The 5,168-nt window shown below is 39.9% G+C and overlaps 1 long non-coding RNA gene across 1 annotated transcript; it reads right to left on the minus strand.

The window, feature by feature from the left end:
• Positions 1–341: 341 nt before the first annotated feature.
• LOC108382562 (uncharacterized) lies at positions 342–993 on the minus strand. Its single transcript, XR_001849696.1, has 2 exons — positions 888–993; positions 342–426 (listed from the first exon to the last, which is right to left on the minus strand). It is a non-coding gene; the product is annotated as an uncharacterized LOC108382562 (long non-coding RNA).
• Positions 994–5,168: the final 4,175 nt, after the last annotated feature.

Consider the following 5,168-nt stretch of genomic DNA (forward strand, 5'->3'; position numbering starts at 1 on the left):
GTGGAACTCAATTAAATGCGGCGACACAGTTATTCTTAACACTTTTTTTATTGTTGTTTTTACTCGCATGTATTTGTGTTTGCGGAGTGCGTATCGAACGACTTTTGTCTGCCTCAAGCGCAGAAATGAGGATCACTTGGCGATCACTTGAAGTTTTCGGCACAGAACACTGTCTGTTTGTGGCTGGTGTTTCTTACTTGAAGACAAAATGTGCGCTGCTTATACACTTTTATACTAAATGCGCTGTTACAATTTGAAAAACTACACGCCAGCCAGCTGATCAGCACCTACGACTAACGCGTCAATCAACACAGACAATATTTTCTTTTAGTTTTTTTTTCTTTACTTTTACACTATTTCAATGATGCTCACACTATAAATTTGCACTTCAAAGACACTGCTGTAATTGCTGATGATTTATGAATACTAAAAAAAATTAATGAAAGAAAATTTTTATTGCAATTTTTGTAACAACAACATGGCATTGATCGCGTAAGTTCTCATAATTATTCACTGGTTTAATCATCCATAAACTCTGCTTGTTTTTTTCGCTGAGAAATTTCAGTAAATTTTTTCTTTATAAAAATACTAATTTCCCGAAGTGATCTACATACTATATAGTCGCGCGATCACTAAACACTACACTTGTTATGGCGTACGTCCAACCCGTACGGCATTTTGAAATATGAAAAAATATAGTAACGCTCTCTGCGCCACCGATCAAAATGGAATCGCAAATGTAGCGGCGGAGATGCTTGGGAGCTTTGTCTGTTTGGATTTGTGTAATCTGCTTTTGACGGGCAATTCCCAATTAAATTCCAAAAGTTACGAATATTGATTTTCCACACGCTGCTAAATACGTTCTACGCATGCCACTCAATATTTACTTTTTCCTCTTCTTCTTCTTCTGCTTTAACTCATTCAAAAATACGGAACGCGGAATCGCGCGATCTCGACGTATGCAACGTTACGCTCAAACTAAAATATTTTCTATTTGATTCACACAACACACAGTGCAATGCAGGCGGCGTAGTGATCGAGACGCGGCAGCGTTAACGACGGCGCTGCGCGCTGACTTTTGTCTTTCAGCGATCAAACAAACACACACTTGTAGCGAAATCTGGCGGCAGCAGCGACTGCGACGCCACCAACCCACACATACTAAACCATTGGTTAATAGTGCGTCCGTCGTTGGCGGCAATGATAACAATAACAACATACGTATGTGTAATAAGAGGAAGAATAACACAGCTTGTACACTCAGCAAAGTAAAGTATAAAGCAGAAAATTCAAAAAAAAAAAAAACAAAAAAACTAGAAGGAAAAAAACATTTAAGTGTACAACAACAACGACGCCCATAACTAAGCGACTAGTCTGGCTTTAGTGTCTGTGGTTTGCGAGTCGTTGGGTGAGTGAGTAAACGTGTGGGCCCCAACCAACGGCACCAACGGACAGTGGAGACAATAACCCAGAGCCGGCAGAGCCAAACAACAATTTATATGTATTTGACCGTATAGCAGACAAATCGAAAGATAGTACGAGTACATAGTCGGGAGCTGGAGAGTTTTAATTGAACGCGACAGCGCAAGCAGACGTACGGGCGGACGGACGAACAGACAGCAGGCACCGAGAGGCAAGGGGTGCACTGACTGGGCACTAAATGACTGTGTGTCTCCAATAAAGCTGGCTCAGCCGGTAGATGTTTTTGTAGCTACTGCTGCCGCTTCAGTGCTTGTTCTTTCCCCTCTCGTTTTGCTTTTTGTTCAGTATATTCTTCACACTGTGCAATTTAAATCACCACTTGACTTGTACGTTGGCGTCAGTGTGTCGGGGATGACGATCATGACGGCGACCACGACGATCACTTGCCTCTTGATAACCTTTTTTTGTTGTGTATTTATGATTGCCTGTGAAAAAGCAACAGATGATCGTCGCTCAGCGCTTCAGATTGTGTTGTGTGCGCGTTTTTTTTGTTCATTTATTGCGTTGCATTTTTTTTTGCTTGTGAAATCACACGCACGATCAGCTCCAAGCGATCGCGCTGTGTGATCTTTGTCATCGTAGAATTGATTTTTGAATTCGCATTCTCATACGCGTTCTCAGTAAACTTATATATATACTTCATTAATAATGCAAAATTCATAAACTTTGATTCTTAATAATTTTTTTTGTGCTGGAGCTTGCCAGTTCTCGAACTTGCCTACGTCGCGATCATCAAATCACGCAAAAGAGAAGAAGAAATTTTCACAGAACGATTGAATTTGCGAGTATAAATAAAAACTTAATTCGAAAAAAGCTAAAGAACCATCATTTTTAGTAACCACTCACAGAACGTTCGCCGCGACAACCTTTTATAGTGCGACTGAGAAAAAAAATGCGCTCCTCCAAGTTCGCAAGAATTGAAGACGAGAAGTCGACGGTGAGCATGCCAACAATGAACGTTGACAGATACGACAAAGTTTACGACGCCGCGAAGTATGTATGTGGCCACGACTGAGGAAAATGTCGACGACGACGACGACGACAACAACGACCAACGTAGAGTCGGTCGCCCCAAACACAACAAAGCAGTAATTGGTGGTGCTGGTGGTGGCCAATAGACAACAGCAATTACGAATACCGCGAACGAGTTTAACATAGATGACAACACAATACAACAAAACATGAATAGCGAACAACTGCTAGAACTAGCAACATTGACAGCAATAGCAATGACATGACAGCCGCTGAATAAGCGATAAGAGTGCGCGTAGCTACGAATAAAGAAAGAACGACACAAATTAAACTATGCACAAAAAAAAATATAAAAGAAATAAAAAGAAACAAACAATGAAAATGAAAAGCACATAAACCGAGTGATAAACGAATATGACGAAGTAAGAACAATGTGTTTGTTGAAAACGAAAACCATTTGCTTACGTAGAGAAACTACGTGACGTAAATACTTACATATAGACGTACCTAGTCCTATGGAGATACAAGGGGGGAGTTGATGAATCGCGGGAACCTAATTGCAGAATAAGATCAATATTTCTGAAATATCCAGACTAACAAAAATAAGTTGGATTGAGATGGAATGCCCAAAGAAACTTTAACTCTCTGCGGAGCGTATGGAGGGGCGCAGTTCTCGAAACAGCGTATTGTTTTTAAATGTGTGGCTATTCTCTTGTTAAAGCTATTAAAATGACAAGGCTATTGTGATGGTCAGAAAGTTTACCCCATGCTAACTCTGATGTAGACTTTCCTACACTAATCACCTCTTTCATAGCAAATATAATTTTATAGGGAACTTTTGAAGAAGCAGCTTTGTTTTTTAAATATATGATGGAATGACGTAAAACCATTCAACTGAAAGGATTTGGTTATAACTTTAAGGCCTTTTTATATTGCAGTAAAATTTAAACCCCGAAACATTCTAATTTTAAGTGACCGATTATAATTTTCAAAAGAGTCGGTAAAAAGGCTTCTTAATTTAAGCGAATCCCTGATATCGATACTGGTGGACTGCTAACCTCTTTGACGTTCGAGAAAGGTGAAGGATTGCTTAACCTATTTATCGACTGCAACGTAATAAAGTATTGAGCTCGTTTGGTTTCTGAGTCACAGCGAAATCGCTGAAAACTGCATGGCCGATGAGCTGGCATAAGAGGGAACCCTTGAGGAAGTGCTCCCGGATAGAGAAAGTCTGGGTATTCCACTGACCTTATGTGGTCTACTACTGGCCAAATTGGCGTTTGATCAGCTAATCGTGCGCTGTGCGAAGGAATTGGAATGCAAGGTGATTAAATCCTTCGAGGCTCGAGTAGGTCGAAGGCGGTCCAGGGAGGTCTCCACAGAAAGCAAGTTACACCTACCGCTATTGGTGGTTTTAACTGGTCACTGCATATTATCGATGAACCTTACTCATCTCAACATCTGTTGCTCTGGTGTCTACTCGCAGGAGCGATGAAGATTTTGCAGGACGGATATCGAAGCTGCACAGGATGCATACCTATCTTGGAAAGGTGTCCAAAACTGATGCGCAACGCGAAGAGGGATTGTAGTGAAAATTAAACGGCGGCAGATTAGATATCCACGAAGGGGTACAAGGGATGTTAAGGTCGCAATGCTTTATACCCTACAATCATAATAACAATAACAAAATCCAACCTAGCCTTGGTCAATGTTGCGACGTCACCTAACTTAAATTAACCTTACTTTTTATAGAGAAGATCGGTGATCTGCGTGACCTATCGCAAATTAACCATGTACCTACCGACATGCACACATACATATCTACTTATATAACAACATATTCATACCTACATATGCATAGTATGTATGATATGTGATATTTATTCCGATCATGCTCAATCAGCGCTCAAGTACCTAGTCACTGGGTATCAATGATTGATTTCTTGCGAGCTATTCGAAAACTAAATGATCGATCAAATTCACAATTGTAAAAAAGAAATTAGGGATGTTTCGAATGTCATATTTTTCATATTTGCGAATGTGCGAATGCGGACTTTCAGAATGCGAATGTGCGAATATTAGGAATAGCATTACAAAAGCTATAATCAATTTAAGTCATCGTTTTTATTACTTAAAAATTTTGTAGCGCTCAAATATTTGCGGGCCAGATCTGTCAATTTGTCGTATTTTAGTTTAGTTTCCCACCAAACGAGAGAATTTTCACCGAGATGAGCTCGATTTTCTTTAAGATACGCCTTCAATTGAGCTTTAATTCATGTATTTTACATCCGAGCCTTCGCTTTCGCTGGAGGAATCTAAAATTACTTATAGGTTGCTTATAAGACTTTAGCAGTATATACATACATACTTGTTGAAGACCCATCAGTGTTGCTTGATATACCTACTAGCGCCTGAAGTTAAAAGCCGGTTATTGTCCGCAACCTGGCTACAACAACAACAACAATATTAGAGTAGACACTCTGCCCATGTACACATTCGCATTCGCAGAACATTCGTACCATTTGATGCGAATGCGAATGCGAATGTGCAAAATGATGCGATTCATTCGCATTATGAATGCGAATGCAAATATTCGCAACATCCCTGATATGTATGTATGTAAATAGCAACGTAAATGCCAACCAACCAAGCAACAATCAACTAACCACTCGACCAGTGTCTTCATTTGCGTAAAACACTATTCAAATACTACA

The sequence above is a fragment of the Rhagoletis zephyria genome, unplaced genomic scaffold, assembly GCF_001687245.7.
Source record: "Rhagoletis zephyria isolate East Lansing unplaced genomic scaffold, Rhagoletis_zephyria_1.1 Rzeph_scaffold_27550, whole genome shotgun sequence".
NCBI lineage: Eukaryota > Metazoa > Arthropoda > Insecta > Diptera > Tephritidae > Rhagoletis > Rhagoletis zephyria.